The 17,800-nt window shown below is 35.0% G+C and overlaps 2 long non-coding RNA genes and 1 pseudogene across 2 annotated transcripts; 1 reads left to right on the top strand and 2 right to left on the bottom strand.

Annotated features, from left to right (window-relative positions):
- LOC126728384 (cellulose synthase A catalytic subunit 8 [UDP-forming]-like) overlaps positions 1-10,915 on the bottom strand; it is an 87,786-nt pseudogene extending 76,871 nt beyond the window's left edge.
- A 2,069-nt stretch (positions 10,916-12,984) lies between these two features.
- Positions 12,985-14,750, top strand: LOC126726345 (uncharacterized). Its single transcript, XR_007655836.1, has 2 exons — positions 12,985-13,430; positions 14,370-14,750. It is a non-coding gene; the product is annotated as an uncharacterized LOC126726345 (long non-coding RNA).
- A 123-nt stretch (positions 14,751-14,873) lies between these two features.
- On the bottom strand, positions 14,874-16,578 carry LOC126726343 (uncharacterized). Its single transcript, XR_007655824.1, has 3 exons — positions 16,231-16,578; positions 15,544-15,605; positions 14,874-15,283 (listed from the first exon to the last, which is right to left on the bottom strand). It is a non-coding gene; the product is annotated as an uncharacterized LOC126726343 (long non-coding RNA).
- Positions 16,579-17,800: the final 1,222 nt, after the last annotated feature.

Below are 17,800 nucleotides of genomic sequence, written 5' to 3'. Positions count from 1 at the left end.
ACATTTTTATAAGTGGATTTAGGCCTGCTGAGTGGGTCTATTTATATATTCAGGATTGATGAGTTTCGCCCCAATTGGGCTGGCAGTCAATCATGGCTTGAACAAATCAAAGTGAACCATTAATAATTTTGGTTTGCCAGAATTTTGCATGAGCACGCATGAGTCAAGTGGTTTTAGAAAATTGTGGGTTTCTTGGGCAATTAGAAGAAAGGCATGACTTAAATGTTTGATTAACTAGTTACAAATCCAAAAGATGCGTGAGAAAATGTAATATAATATTTTATAATAGAGTATAATATAAATTTTGTAGGTTAAAAACCACATGTATTATTTAAAAGTATTGACTATTTTTATAAGTTTATGTAATAGAATATAAAAAGAATATTTTATTCAACAACAATATATAATTTTAGTTTTAGGCATGTGCCTAACATAGCATTTGATAATTACCAACTTATTTTCATATTTAATTACCAAAAGAAAAAAAAATTATAAACTGAAGTATTTATCGAGTTAAAAAATCATAGCTCCTCTTGTATAAAAATAACAACTATTTAGAACACTATAAGTAGCCACAATTTTTTTTTTTTTTTTTTGGTGAAAAAAGTTGGCTTATTCTGATTCATCCCTAGAATTTTTTGAGTCTTTGCAAATTGTTTACAGATTCCTTTAAATTATTTGAGTAGAGAAAAATAAGCTTCTTGCGGATAGATTTTTATTAATAAAAGAATGAGTTGAAAGATGATTTATTTATTTATTTTAATTTTGGCTAAATTACAGTTTGCATCTTCTAATATTTCCTAAAATTCAATTCAATTCTCCAACTTTCAATTTTTTTTTTCAATTTAGTCCTCCCATTAGTCATAATTAGAATTGCACCGTTAACTTTCAACTTTGTGCAATACAAAACTACATCAATTTGGGGGGGTCCTTAATGGCTCAAACATTAGATCCAACTCTAGTACTAAGGATCTACAACTTTGTAAGGATATGATTATGCATTAGCCTTTTGCAATAAACCACGTAAAGAAAAGTCATTTTCTTACGCAAAAGCTTGAGTCAATCTTCAAATTTTTTTGTGAACCATTTCAAAAGCCCTAAAATAAGTTTGACACTCCTTTTGAGAGTAAAATCTTTCAAACTAAAATTCTTGTCTAAGTCAAGTCTTGATCCTTTTCTCCCGCTGTAAAAACACACTTAAAAGATGCCCGAATACTAACATAGTTCATCTTGTTGTGATTTAAACATGGGGATTCCCTTACATACCCTATTCCTTCTTTCCCATTCTTGTTCTTTTAATTTTACTAGAAGATAATGCCCAAGAAATGGAATTTACTTAATGTGCCATCTTGCATTTTGATACACAAAAGAGCTTACACAACGAAGATGGTGGCCATGAGTCTTAGGAAGATACCACCACCTATATGAACCAATTAGAGGAAAAAGTCAGTGACATTCACTCCAGTAATAGCAAACTATAAAATGTCTCAAAAATTTTTTGAAGGCAGATTCTTCAGTTCAAATCCCAGAACTTAAAGTTCAGTACTTGAGGGAGAGTGTTGAAGCTGGAGTGATCAATAAACGACAAGATATAGTAAACGACAATGAAAAATGCAAGCACAAGAAGAAAACGGCACTAAGCAAGAAAGATGTAAACCGCACCGTTTTGATTAATGAGCAAACCATGATTAGGTTTACAATTGAGAGTTTGTTAGATTAGTGTTTTTAGCCTTTCTTCAAGAATGTGTTTTTAGCCTTTCTTCAAGAATCTATCTTTTTACAATAACACGACTAAAAGCACAATGTATCTTATAGGCAGCCACAGTCATACCTAGTATGAGCAGATGAGTCGGAGAAGAAAACCATCATGAGAATGTTACATGCAAATCTCACTAGCCATGGTGAGTTTTTTACTAGTAAACCCACGAGATAAGTTTGTGTTTACAACCAAACCAATCTCATCCTCCGTTCTTTCACGTATTCATCCACGGCTTCTCCAACTTTGTGCTCAATGACCTGACCTCCATCTCCATGCATCTTTCGTGCAAAGCATCTGGCCAAGACTATTGCATCTTCTATAGCTGCTGAGTGCTGAGCCACCCTGTCCCAAGAAAGGACCCATGACATGCATGGCATCTCCAACTACTGCCACTGTTCCTTTTCTAAAGCTTCCTCTTAGCACGTCCCATGGTGCACGATATCTCAACCGTGCAATAGAGAGTGATTCTAGGTCACTGTTCTTCACCATCTCTACCATTTCTGTGGGGAAGCCATTAATTGAGTCAAGAGTCAGTTGCTGAATGAGCTCTGGATCCTTTGCAACAGCTGAACCTGTTCATATAACAAATAAACACTGCAAGTGAAAATTCAAGCCTGCTGCCACAGTAAAACTACTAATAATACAAAAATTAGAAAGCAAAGTAACATATGCTAGTATCAGATATATATTATTAAAAAAAAAAAAAAAAAAAAAAAACTCTCACTGGGTGATTATGATGGGAACATAGTTAGCATTTCTCTGGTTTTCTTCTAGCTAATTCAAGATCTTAGCGTAGATTTCTATAGTATACCACCGTTTCCAACCATCACTGGCTGTTTGTTCTTTTGGATTTTGATTTCTTTGTAGCTTTGGGCACATATATGGCAAAATCCAAGAGGAGAAGACGTCCTCAGCTTGTGCAACCCTGATGATTCTTCTATTGTTGTTCATGGTGATTAGGCTGGCGGCAATCAAGGGCAAGTAGAAGTGGAGATGATGGGTGATTGTGAGAAATCAGATCCTGATGTAGCAGATCCTTCCATTAATTGTGGTGGCTCTGTTTTTGGGGTCACCTAAACAAGGTGTAGCTATGGTGTATGCAGGAGAAGAAACAGAGCATTTAGTTTTTCCTTCATCGAGAGAGTGTTGGTCTTGGTAATAAGGTGGATCAGCAAGGGTCTGGTGTTTGCATGAATGTGAATTTTGTGCAGAGTGAATCAATTCTTGAGTGGTAAAAGGATGTAATGGTGTTCATGAGGATTTTTTCTTTCTTGTGGGTTCATGGAGAATCCTTGTGGTCAACATGCATCAGGGGTGCATAGGCCAAACCGAGTACCTCATCCAATTGTCCACCTCTAAATAAACACTGCAATGAACATTCAAGCCTGCTGCCACAGTAACACCTAACAACACAAAAACTGAAAAGCAAGTAACATACTAGCACTGCAGGGGAATGATTAGTAAATTTAAATTTAATTTCTAAATTCTAATAATATGCATATTACTCTAAGATTATATAAGAACACTTTTATCCTCAATCATAGATTGTTTTGAATTTGCCTTGAAAATTGGACCAACAATAATATTTGAGAATGCCTTGGGCTATCAACAACCAAGTATTTGGGACCAAACTACAGGTTTGATTCAAAACTAGTACAAATCAACAAGCTGCTTCCATTCCCTGACTGCAGAATGTACAGCGGAGTGTGGGGTTGCTGTCAGAAGGTGGCTTGAATTTCAGGCTAATGTTAAATGCGTATATAGATCTGGCTATTGCACCATGAAATTACCACTTGTGAGATGTAAAATTTAACATTGTAAAAAAATTATATTATATCTTGATTACATTTGTACAATCTCAACTTTTACATCTCACAACTAAGTAGTTGTTGCATGGTGCACCGGATCCAAATCCGGTTAAATGCATTAGCATTGTCAAGAAAGTGTGGCTTCTAAATCTCATCTCCATTAAATGCAAAATCATGCTAGGATTGACTTTCTTGCTTGGACGCTGCTGGTTACTGGAATTACATGGTGGTGTAATGTAGTTTTTACCTTTTATAAATAAAAAACTTTCAAACGGAAAATTGTTGAAGATTTAGGATCTTAGCATATTAGTGAAAAATAGAGAGGAGAAAAAAAAAAAAAAATCAATGCAGGGATTGAGTGGTTCAGTTGTGTGCCTGCATCCACGGAAGTGAGTGCTAGAAATCTTCACTACCAAAAAATAAAGGATTACCAATGAAATTATAGTGCATCCAGAGAAACCTTAACTCAATATTTTGAAATTTCTAAATATACCCTTACCAATTAGCGTTACTTCCAATTCAGAATATGAGCCATTATTTCTATCTGTAATTCTTTTAAACATACATTGTGATGGCCTCAATTATGGGGGGATTGAATTGGATGTGTGTCTTGTGTGGGTGTTTATTAAGTCCAACATCAGGTATATGCTAGGTTGATTTAGGCTATAACTGATTATGGGAAGCTTCAATAACTTAACTAGGCCTTCTGAGGTCTAGCACAGATGTACCTAACACTTTTTGAATCCTAACAAATAGAATTAGAACCAGCAAAATGGTAATACTATGTGGCTCAGGGCACTGGCTAATGAGGACATTAGGGATAGACTAGACAAGATTTCATGAGTGTGTGTTGCATAAGCGTTTGTTGAATCCCATAATTGGCCTGTAATAGATCTGTGTGGGCTATATAAGTGATGATGGGACCTAACTGTAACTTACTAGTTCTTTAAGGAATAGCACTAATGTGGATAAAGACATAGCATTCTCCTCAGGTTGTGACATACATAAAGAAGAAACAGTTGAAGCTAAATTGTTTCATGTTAAGAGTGTACCTTTTGGATCCGCTTCCATAGTCATAAACCAATAGACCAACTTTTTGTCAATCGGAATCCTCGCAATCAAACTATGGTCTCCCGTGAATTGCACATATTCATTTCTGAAATCATAACCACTTGGATATTCAGTGTAACCTCTAACTTGTGATAATGAGAGAAACTCTGGAGGTTTTAGCCCAAGAAAATCTGCAACTACTGAGTTGGCTCCATCACATCCAATCAAAACCTGTAATATGATTGGTAAAAGATTAATTTTTTATTTTAAAAAAGAAAGGATATTTACCTTTCTCTTCATTTGTAGATACAGAGAGAGTTAAAAAAATGTATCTTATTTTCATCATATTTGTATTGTTACTTTAAGTCTTGTAGCAGAAAAGTTAAGAGGAGGAGATCATGGAGAGAAACTGACATCGTACTGAGTAAAGACACAAAGATAAAAACAATGTCGTCCAACTTAAATGAAAAGACCAAAATGTAGTCGTTTCATTAGTTGTAATTATCTATATTCAGTTTTAATAGATAATGCAATAATCACATGCACCAGTTGCTACTTGTAAATATCTGATTAGTTAGTTTGTTACTTAAGTTTGTTAGATAGGTGGTTAGATGACTACAACGGCTAGTTGCCTATGTGTCAGTTAAGTTTATCAGCTTGGGATGAGCCTAGTATAAATACTCCTCTATACAGAATTCATTATACAATGAAATGAGATTCTCTCCTATGTGTCAGTTAAGTTTTCTCATGCCTTATGTTGTGAAGCTTTTGAAGTGTTTAGGATTCAGTGGGTAATGCTGAACTCAATTAGCTCTCTTTTCTTTGCATGAAGAAATTGGTTTGTAAAGCACCTATCAACCATATGGAATATGGTCCCGGCATATGTGGATAGTTCGGCAGGAACGTAATGCCCACATTTTCAAAGACAAGGAGAGACCCTTAGACCTCTTAAAATATCTTCTCTTCGGCACTTTGTTTCAATGGGATTGTATTTGGGGAGAGCACGAATAGTATTTAATTTCTGAATTCTTACTTTCCCTTCCTTTTAGTTCTTGATTTGATTGTATTTGTTCCTTGTTCAGAGTGCTCACCATCATGAACATGATGTTCAGGTTTTTTTTTTTTTTTTTTTTAATAAAAGTATTATTAACTATCAAAAAAAAAAAAAAAACTTAGGTTGAAACTTGAAAGATTTGAGGATTTTAAAATATTTTTTGGGTTTAGAGATGGCTAGATCCAAGATTGGAATCTCCCTTTGTCAACGAGAGTATGCATTGGAGTTATTATCATATTATGGCATGGTGGGATGTAAACCGGTGAAGGTGCCTAAGGAGCAAAATCTTAAGTTGTCAAAAGATGATGGGTTAAAACTTAAGGATTCCAGTAAGTATCTAAGGCTGATAGGCAAACTGTTGTACCTGACATTGACAAGGTCGAATATCACATATGTAGTTCATAGGCAAAGCCAGTTTCTATCTGATCCTAGGGAGCCTCATTTACAAGCAGCTCATTGAATTTTGAGATACACTAAAGGAACCATAGGGCAGGGATTATTCTTTTCTTCAGTCTCAAATACATATTAAGGTATTTGCTGATGCAGATTGGGCATCATGCCCAGGTTCACGAAGGTCAACTACCGGTTTCTGTACTTTTTTAGGGGATTCACTGATCTAGTGGAAGTCTAAGAAACAGACTACCATTTCTAGATCCTCCACTGAAGAATAGTACCACTCTGTGGCAGCCTCTGTTTGTGAGATTATGTGGTTGCTATTCTTAATGAAAAATTTGCAAATACCACAATCTCAGGAAGCATTACTATTCTGTGACAACCAATGGCAATCCATATTGCATTGAATCCAGTCTTCCATGAGCGTACTAAACACATAGAGCTGGATTGCCATCTTGTCAGAGATGATAACAGCATCATCCAACTTAAATGGAAAGACCAAAACATAGTCGTGTCACTAGTTGCAATTATCTGTATTCAGTTATAATAGCTCATGCAATAATCACGCGCACCAGTTGCTACTTGTAAATATCTGAGTAGTTAGTTTGTTACTGAAGTTTGTTAGATAGGTGGTTAGATGATTACAACGGCTAGTTGCCTACATGTCAGTTAAGTTTATCAGCTTGGGATGAGCCCAGTATAAATACAATTCTCTATACAGAATTCATTATACAATGAAATGAGATTCTCTCTCAGATATTGCTCTCTCTACTTTATGAAATTCAACAGATCTGTAGCAGTGTGGCTACCTAGACTATCAATGCTCAAGATGGGTGTCTGAACTTAGAAGTAATATGCCAAAAAGTGGTGGCTATAAATCTTCTGAGTTCTTACTAATCTATTTCCCAGCATTTGATCACCAGCCCTAAAAGAGTCTTCCATTTTTTAGAGAAACTGATTGACACAACTTAAGAATTGAGTTACTCAGCAATGTTTATGTACATTCCAGGAGAAAGTTAGTACTAATTTTTGGAAATTCTAAGAATTGTTTTCTAGAAATTACAAATCTAGAAAGTTTTCATTATGAAAATTTCAATAAGAGCATTTCTCATATATTATGATTGAAACTATGTGAGCTCCAAAGTAGTTTTAGTTGAGGAGTAGAGCAAATTGGCCCCAAGAAATCGTTGCAGTGCCCCCTCAAAATTGATGCTCACAATAACTACAAGGTATGTCATCCAATTTGATTGAGCAAAATGATAAAAACTCAAATATCTGGCTAAATAAAAGTAATGAAAGAATACCTTAGCCTTGGTGACACTAGGGGTGTCAATTCGTGTTTGCGGGTCGGGTTCGTGTCGTGTCAAGCCATAAGTACTCTGCTATATGAGTTGACCCGAACCCGACCTGTTTAGTAAACGTGTCAAGAATCCTCAACCCTAACCCGACCCGTTTATTAAACAGGTTGACCCAACCCGACACGTTTAACCTGTTTAATTAATAAGTCATATAAAAGTTAATACAAATAACCCATTTAATAACCTGTTTGATTAATAGGTCATATATGACCTAAATAATCTATTATCAATTTTTATATATCTAAAATTAAAATACAATTACGGCCATAAATATAGTAATAAATATATAATTACAACAAAAAAATTAAGCAATAATAACAAAATTTAATGCCTTTATTATTTAAACGGGTCAAACAGGTCAGACGGGTTCACATGTGTGAACCCGAACACGACCCATTTATTAAACGGGTCAGCCGTGTTGACCCGAATATGACTCGAACCTATTTAGCCTCGACCCATGACCTGTTTATAAACGAGTTAGTCGTGTCAGGTTCACGGGTCGTGTCAGATTTTACCACCCCTAGATGACACCTCCATTTTGGAGTTGAATAATTGAATAGGATGAAAGAGGTTCTACTGCAATAGAGAGTACTTGGCATCCTAGTCGTATTGTGCCCGGAGGCAAGCTTTCTGCTAGGCTTCTAATAAGCTCACTCCGCCTCAAGCATCGTGTTTCCCCCATCCTGTACATATCTTGCAAATTGGTTATAGGGTTCCTTATTCATTATTTTTATTCCCCATTTTAAAGGACTTCTTGTGTTAATAATACATTTTTGAGTAGGATAGGATTTGAGTCTTCAACCAACTCTCTCGTCACACTCATCATGAATTTTTGTAACTTAAATAGGAGTCATTTTCATTTTCAGCACAATCAAGTGATCAAACCCATTTAACATGTCATAATATCTATAATCTATCTGTCTTAAGTCAGAAATAATTCTTTTTTTAATTTTGATTTCAACAATAAAAGACATTAAAAAAATGATTCCTTTTCTAATGAATTTACTGTACCAAAGTAAAGATAAGAATATCTATTTAATAATAAATAAATAAGAAGAACAAATAAATCTCCACAGATCCAAGTGCCCACCAGAGAACTTGGTGCAGTCGATCAGATAGGTTGAGGGGGACTGAACCTTTGAATGCTGGTCTTAAGGGCATGCAGTAAATTGATCTCCACCAGAGAACTTGGCGCAGTCGATCACATGAATTGCTTCCTTGATCAATGTTGATAGGTCAGCAGATTCAGGCACTCCTTCATTTTCCATAAGTGTAAACTCAATAAATACTGAAGAAGTGCCAAAAGTTCTCTCAAGGCTCATCTGGGAGATCAGCAATGACCTCTCGTTCTGATCATAATCCTTAACAAAAAATCCAAGCAAATCTTAATTACTGCATGAAATGTCTGTTTAAATATTTTTCTTCATAACTAGACTTACTTTCAATCTCCTTGAGGTTAAAGATGCCAGCATCAACTTCTTCCAGTTTTGCATCTCGGTAAATCTCTTAAGGATCTTTAGAGGGCTCTTCGGAGGAGCGCTTGCCAAACCATGAGCGGTATGGGGGAGAAGCCGTAGGTAAGCCAGACAAAGGAGATCCATAGCCATAAAGTGCTTGCCTATTGAAAACACAACCTGTTCCCACATAAACTGGTCCTTGAATGCCATCTAGTCCTTTCATATTAACCTGAAATTGGAATGAACAGATTCTCAATACTCAGAAGGCTGAATACGTAGGTAATTATGCTGGGACTCCATCATAGCATAATTTTTTATTTTCAATTCTTCTATTTTATTATGAAAATGTGATATATCAATTTGCAAATGGGATAATACATCTAATTCTATTCATAAATTGAAGAGAATAAAATTTGAGTTGGACTTCAACTAAAAAACACAGCTAGAATTGAAATGCTTCTGAATCCTTAATATTTACCATATATGAAGTTATCAACTAGTTTTCAAATCCTGAATACTTACCAGATATTAATGTAGAAACTTATTTTCCATTATTATTTTTAATCATTTGACTGTTTATGATGGATGAATTTCTGATATAGTTTGATACAGCTTTGAAATTTATATTTCTTACTTTCATAATATAGACAAGTGCTTATAAGGAAACTAACAAAAAAAATGGATAAATCCATACGTGCTATCTTTTAAACTTACTTCAAAGAAAACTGTTTTGCGGTTGGCATATCGATCACTGCGATCAATTCCATCAAACCTATTAGGGAACTGCACATAGCATACATCTCGACCAACTTGTGGGTCCATCAAGAAACACATCGCCTCACAAACTGCCTTGCATAGTTAACATAGTGATCACAATCAAGGTTGAGGATGTAGGGAGTATTTGTAAGAACTGCAGACACCCTAACCTGTAAATGCAACCATTAAAGTGTTATTGTAATGTTAGAGTTCCAATGCCAATCATTAATTTTGTGAAATTATGTGCAGAGAATTTTCAGCATCAGCTTTCTTGTGGTGTCGGTAGACTGGTCTTTTCTCCCTGGATATATAGACCAGTCAAGGAAGTTCATTTCCCTCTACATAATGGGCACCACTATGTCCAAGGAAAACCTGAATCGATGAAAAAAAAATACCATAGTTAAAAAGTCGTATTTTACAAACAGGGATGCACCATGTAAAAGCATTTTTCTAAGAAGATCTGTAAAAACATTAATGGACTAATAGTTGCTAAGATTGTAATTTGGCGAGAGAAAAGAAGAAATTCTATCCACTCAAAAATTATGTTTCCATATTTATAATTTCAAGTAAATGCCAACGAGATCTTCAAGTAATGGCCTTAAGCTTCAAAGTTTAAGGCGCAAGAATTAGTTTGAGAAAAAGCCTTGTTTCATTCTATATACTAAATGCTTCCTGAAATGTAAGATATTAAACATCTAAATGTTACACTATTAATTGAAATTTTATACAAAAAATATAGCTAGAAGCTACATTTACCTGAATCATTCCTGTGCGGTCATTACAGTCATTCCCTGGCCAAGGTCTTCCATCTTGCATAGTCCAACCTTCTACTGGTTTTTTCTGAGCCTTCGCTACTAAAGCATTAATGCGCACTCTAAACTATTCATAATCTCTCTGTAGCAAAATGGAACCAATTTTGAGACTGATTAGTTTTAGAGACACAGTAATACATAAGTTTGCCAACAATAACACTTCAGAGAAGCAGAATCTGCTGGCCATAAGTTTAATGTGGATTGAATCAAAATCCTTAATTAGTAATTGAGAAGTTGTAGCTAGACAGCATTTCAGTTGCTTACCTTTATTGCTCTACGTTCTTTCACAAAAGAAGGTTGCACTTTATCCTTCAAATAGTCAAACTTCTGTTCAAAGTAGAACTCAGGTGTACGTGGTCCAATAGCAAATTTTTTGCAGAATGGTACCCACTTTCTTGCAAAGTCAGCCGTTTCAACAAGAGATTCAAATGAAAGCACGGAAGCTCCATCTCTTTCAAACCTGATATGTTAGTGAGTTTAACCATCCCATGTATGTATTTTGGTTCAAAATTTAGCTATCATATTTTTGTTCAAAGTGTTCATCAATTAATAGGTCCATTTATATTTTAGTTGGAAGTTTTATTCAATACATATTCTCTTCTTATGCAACCTTACATGTTAAATTACCTGCAGATTCAGCCTAAGCCTACATAAATGACACCTGTGATTGGGGGCCAAGATAAAAGCACAGAGTTGAGATCAATTTCAGAAACATCAGTTGACAATGTTTATAACCAGGTTTAATTAAAAAATGACAAGTTAATTAGAAAAGGCCAAGTTTTACAGAGGATCAGACGCTATTGAACCAGCTTTGTGCATGCATAAAATCTTATTGCACTAGTAAACACTTTCAAACAATTATAGCTTGCATCTTTGACATTGAAAGCCACAAGTATGTATACCTTGCAGACAGCTTGTCGATATATGTCTCCCTATTGATTACCTATATAACTATATTGCCCCCTCTACAATATATTCGAGCAAGTGGAAATTCAGTTATGACGTCACTGGATCTCTTGTTTTCCTCTCGGTTATCAAAAGCTCGTCCTCAACATCTCCGTTGGTGAGACTTGGGTAATATTTTGCTTTTCTTTTTTTCTTTTTCTTTTTTCTTACGTCACCGGTTTATACTACTCTCCCTTTCTTTCTTTCTTTATGCGGTTGGCTGTTCCTTTTTTTTCGCTCCCCTTAGTTGTCTCAATTCTTCTTTTCTTCTCTTCATTTTTTTCTTCATTTTTTTTTTGTTAGTTACGCTCCCTCCCATTGTCTTTATAAATCGTATTCTCTTTTCTCATTTTTATCTATTGCTCTCTCATTTAGTCGTATTCTATTTTCTCTCATTTTCATCTTCTCTCATTTTCATCTCTCAAGGATGAGGAGATCCGCCCGAGTGGCTGCTCAAGAGAAAAACAAGATACCAGTCTCAGTAGCGGTCTTGCTCTCAGTGGCGGTCTTCTCAGTCTCAGTTTTTGGAAGACGTCGGAGACGTCCTCATCTTTGAGAGTGATGAGGATGAAAATGAGAGAAAAGAGAATACGACTAACTAAATGAGAGAGCAATAGATGAAAATGAGAGAAGAGAATAAGAGTTTTTATAAAGACAATGGGAGGGAGCCTAGTGTAACTAACAAAAAAAAAATGAAGAGAAGAAAAGAAGAATTGAGACAACCAAGGGGAGCGAAAAAAAAAGAACAACCAACCGAAAAAGGAAAGAAAGAAAGAAACGGAGAGTGGTATAAACCCGGTGACGTAAGAAAAAAAAGCGAATAACGAAAAAAAAAGCAAAATATTACCCAAGTCTCACCAACGGAGATGTTGAGGATGAGCTTTTGATAACCGAGAGAAAAAGAAGAGACCCAGTGACGTCATAACTGAATTTCCACTTGAGCCCACCCTCCAGAAGTCTGGCCTCAGCTCCAACACCTTGGCGGCTCTGGTGAGACGATCACCGCTCTCAGTCTCACCAACGGAGATGTTGAGGACGAGCTACTGGACCTTCATCTCCCTCATTGGGTTGCTTAGTTTCTTCTCCCCAAGCCTTTAAAATCCAAAACCCAACATCATTACATTAAAAAAAAACAACAACAACAACAAAAAAATGGATAACCGAGAGAAAACAACAACAATATTGATTAGGGGTCTGCGTGGTTCGGTTTGCTCGGTTTTTTTTCAAAATTGTTACCGAACCGATAGGGATCGGTTTTATAAAATTAAAACCGATGCATACTGATTAGGGTCGGTTTTTCGACCTACAGCGGTGCGGTTTAATCGGCTCGGTTTAATCGGTTTTCATCGGTTTGAAACATTAACAATCTGTTTTTGTTTTTTGTTTTGTTTTTTTCTTTTTCTTTTTTTTAAATCTGTTCAACCTATAAAAAAGATCTGTTCACCCAAACACAAACAGTAATGATCCAAAACCTGTGCAAAAAATGGGCCAGATCCAGTTACAAAAAAGAGGCCCAAATAGTAGAAGCACAGCATAAATAGTAAACAATAAATCTATTCTAATCTAAACAGCATGAAGGAATACCATTTTGTTTTATTAATGTTATATATGAGTTAGGCAGGCGCACCCATTTGGCAAAGAGCTCAACAGCATAATAACAAGGCCCATTCATTAACCTTAATCAAAATTCAAACACGAAGACATTCATGCTTTCCCAAAGAAAAAACAAATGAAAAGGAAAACAAAACTGAAAAGAGAAAACACGAAGACAAACAGTTAGTCTGCCAAATCAGTACCCCAGTTAGTCTACTGTTAAAAAACTAACGGAATAGTCACGTGAGACACACGTGACTTTTAAAAAACAAACTCAGTCCTGTTAATTTGAAACCAGATGGATTGAAGAAAACAAAGGAGAGTTAGGTCTGGCCGGAGAGAAAAGAGAAAGAGGCAGCCACCGCAGAACGTCACCCATCATCTCTTCGCCCGAGTCCCGACGGCGCTTGGTGGTTCTGCCGCTCTGTTTGACAGCCACCACTTGGTTGGTTTTTTTTGTTTTGTTTGTTTTTTTTTTTTTTTTTTTTTTTTTTTTTTTAATGCAAGTATTGTTATTTAAATCCACAGAGAGCTCTCTGTTTTATTGATAAGCTTGTGCGAATTTCTATAAGAATTTTTTGGTTTGGTTTAATTTTTGGGGTTGGGTTTTTGTGAACTTGTTTGTTTCATAGAAGTTAATGGAATTTACAAATGAAACAAACATTAAATTTGGGGTTGAAATTACCGTATACATATCTGGTGAATGAATTATATTCTTTATATTGTTTTGCAATTGATGTTTTATGCGGCCAGTGATCTAGTGAATGTGTATTGCATCATTGCTTTTGAGGTTGCTATATAGTTGTTTGATGAAATGCATGAGAGAGATATGACTACTGCTCTAATATATCAACTCTTTGATTCTTTTTTTCTTGCATTGCACCACTCCCCAGCATTGATTCTATTCAAAATATTGTTCAATCTTCAATCTTCTCGTGTCTTGTTTAAATTGGCAAACTGTACAAATTGATGTTAACAAGTGAAGGTTATTGCAGTGAGGTTTATTTTTTCTGTTGCTTATGTAATTTATTGACTTGGCTCCATAAGATTTACGGATTTTTGACATATTTGTTTACAGTCATAGATGTTTTGCTTGCTACAAGCAGTATAACAAAAAGGAGAACCTAGTGCTGCACAAATGTTCTGCTTGACACATTTGTTTATTGTAAATCTTTTGAATCACTAAGGCAGCATGTTATTGGTGAGATTTTATTTCATATGCATTCTAATCCAGAGAATTACATATTTTTGTTTTCTTTTTTTGAATCCTTTGGTGCAAGCACTAGGTGCGAGGTTTTCATTTGTTAGTTTTGGTTTCAATTAATTGTGTTTGGTTTATAACTTGTGCATAGTCTAATAATTATTTTTTTTTCTCCTTGTGTAGGATTGTAATGTATGTAACTACTTTGAATGGCACGATATTGAATTCACCCTAAGGAGCAAAAGTGTTATTAATGGACTATTGGACACCAACCGAAGACTTAAGAATGAAGCAGCAATGAATAAGAGGATTTTTAAGTGGCTTAGTGTTTTTTGGTGGTTTCTTGGATCATCAGGGGATTGCGGTAGCCTTTTATTTAGTATTGAGTTTTAATGTTAGACGTCATCTTTACATGAAGTGACTATTGATGTAGGAGTGCTAGAAAAAAAAAGGATTTGTAATGTAATATATCTATATATTTAGATTAAATTTAAAGTAATATATAAAAATGTTCACAAGTATGTAATGTTCAATTTGATTTTGGTCTAGTAAGATTTGGAAAAAGATTCTTGCTTCAATTGCTTGTACTTTGCTTTTTATATAAAGGTTGTCATCACCAAAAAAAAAAGCATTCTACTCATATTGAAACATCAGAGGAGAAAAAATAAGGAAAAATCTTATTAGAAATACAAAAATGATATTGTCCTCTTCAATTTCTTTATATGAAAAAATATAATTAAAAAAACATTCAATTTTTTACATCCCCATAGAAAAAAATAATTAAAAAAAGCCAAATCTTTGCTATTCAAGTATGATCATCTCCTTCACCATTCCAAACTCCCTAAAGTTACTTGCCCCAAATCTCTCTACTAATTCTATCATCCCCCAATCCAAAATCTTCATTTATATCATCATCAGATTCAACAGAGTCACTTAAATTGTAATCTTCATCATCCTCATCATCCTCCATACAAATTGGAACATTAACAAATCAAATTGGCCTTCAGCCTCAGTAGAATCATATTGGGATTTAAGGGGTGGTACATTTGGCATAGAAGGTGCATTTGTAGGAAGTGAAAGTGGACTTTCATCCATGGCTGCAACAAAAAAATTAATAAGAAGATTAATAGAAAGATCTGGAAAAGAAAAACAATATAGAAATGGGAGAAAAAAATACACTAAACTCCCTATCCATAAGCTAAATTGTTCCCTTAAAGCTAGTGATTTTCATCAGACTACTTATTTAGAGAAAACAATAAGGAGAATATAATTCATTACAAATAACCAATAAAGAGTCAAATAATTAGCAACTAGATAACACATCTAACAATATACACACCAAGTGCTAAAATATCACCTCTTGGCAAGCTTGCTAAACTGCACTCTAAATTGTGTTGTCCTTCTCTCTTATTCCACCAACTGAAAAGAGACATTATTATACATTTATACAAGACATGAGAAGACCAGAGACTAAACAGTATTTTGAATAGTATAAATGTAGAATACAATAAAACAACCTCCAAGAAGCCATTTTTCCACAAAATAAAATCAAACAAACTCTGTAAAATAATCACTACCTTTACAAATTTTCTTCTACAAATTTTTTTTTTGGAACTATTAAAAGTAACTTCAAAATGTAATCTTCCGCTAGAGAACAGAATCAAAGAGCTGATATATTAGAGCAGTAGTCATATCTCTCTCAGGCATTTCATCAAACAGTTGTATAGCACACTCAAAAGCAGTATTGCAGTACACGTTCACTAGAGCACTGGCCACATAAAACATCTATTGCAAAACAATATAAAGAATATAATTCATTCACCTAATATGTATACTGTAATTTCAACCCCAAATTTAATGTTTATTTCATTTATAAATTCCATTAACTTCTATGAAACAAACCAGCTCACTAAAACCCAACCCCAAAAATTAAACCAAATCAAGAAATTCTTATAGAAATTCGCACAAGTAGATCAGTAAAATAGAGAGCTCTTTGTGGATTTAAATAACAATACTTGCATTAGAAAAAGAAAAAGAAAAAAACCAAGTGGTGGCTGTCAAACAGAGCTGCAGAACCACCAAGCGCCGTCGGGACACGGGCGAAGAGATGATGGGTGACGTTCTGCGGTGGCTGCCTCTTTCTCTCTTCTCTCCGGCCAGACCTAACTCTCTTTTGTTTTCTTCAATCCATCTGGTTTCAAATTAACAGGACTGAGTTTGTTTTTTAAAAGTCACGTGTGTCTCCTGTGACTATTCCGTAAGTTTTTTAACAGTAGACTAACTGGGGTATTAATTTGGCAGGTGTGCAAAGTTTATGGAGTAAATTGGCCAATAAAAAAGTTTAGGGGGTGTCTTGGCCACTACTTCAAAGTTTAAGGGGTGTATGAGCATTTTTTCCTTATATTTGGTCTATTAGTTTTAGCTACAGGTATTGGCTACTAAATCGAATAGTACTTGGCTCAAAGTGACTATTTCTTTAGATATGGAATTATTCAAATTTTTGTTTATGTTTTGTAGCTACAATTGGAAATATATTTACATATTTTATATTTCTATTCATTGTTTATATTGGTTGTTATAATTACTAAATAGCAATTGGAGTGTGAAGAGGTATATGATGCCCCAAACAATCCAGAGTTATTAGAGCAAGAGTTACCGCTTGAAGATTTTTGTTGATTGTGAGTTGAAATCCAAGCCATATGTCGGAATGCAATTTGACTCCCTTGATGGTGTTGAAACTTTTTACAAAGAATTTGCAAAAAGAGAAGGTTTTGGAATCTGTGTCCATACCAGTAAAAGACCACCTAGAAGTGATAATATAACAAGTTGTATTTATGTATATTGTAGTGAAGGGCAACACAAAAGAAAAAAGACACTTGATAATGAAGAGAGCAGAGATGATGAACAAAAGGCCCGTAGAAGTTGTTCAAGTCTTAGAACTGGATGCAAAGCAATGCTTAGAGTCATGAAGAATAAAAAGTTGCAGAAATGGATTGTGAAAGGATTTGACAGCAACCACAATCATGGTATAATTAGTCCAAAAGGTGTGTCATACCTCCGATGCCACAAAAAAAATGTCTATTGCTGCCAAAAGTCTTGTTGAAAATTTTGATGAAGGTCTTCCGATAGAAAAAGTTGCCATGATATTCAATGTAAGTGACCAAACATTTACAAGTAGAGATTGCTGGAATCACTTGAGAGATGTTAGGGGAAAAAATCTAGATGCTAGAGATGCCTCAGCTATCCTTAATTGTTGCCAAAAACAACAGGCTAACAACTCCAATTTCTTTTATGCAATTCGATGTGATGATGTTGGCCTTATGGTTAATTTTTTTTGGGTGGATGCGCGATCAAGAATGGCTTATCAATACTTTGGGGATGTAGTGACATTTGACACGACTTATAAAACAAACAAGTATGATATGCCATTTGCTCATTTTACGTGGTTAAGCCATCATTGTCAATCAATTGTATTTGGTTGTGCATTGTTGCAAGATGAGACAGAACAAACTTTTGTGTGGTTGTTTGAAACTTGGCTTCAAGCAATATGGGGGAAGAAACCGCTATCTATTATTACAGATCAAGATTTAGCCATGGGTGTAGCTATTGCAAAG

This window comes from Quercus robur, chromosome 5, assembly GCF_932294415.1.
Source record: "Quercus robur chromosome 5, dhQueRobu3.1, whole genome shotgun sequence".
Classification (NCBI taxonomy): domain Eukaryota; kingdom Viridiplantae; phylum Streptophyta; class Magnoliopsida; order Fagales; family Fagaceae; genus Quercus; species Quercus robur.
The sequence above is the reverse complement of the archived record's forward strand: the minus strand, read 5'-3'. Positions and strand labels throughout refer to the sequence as shown.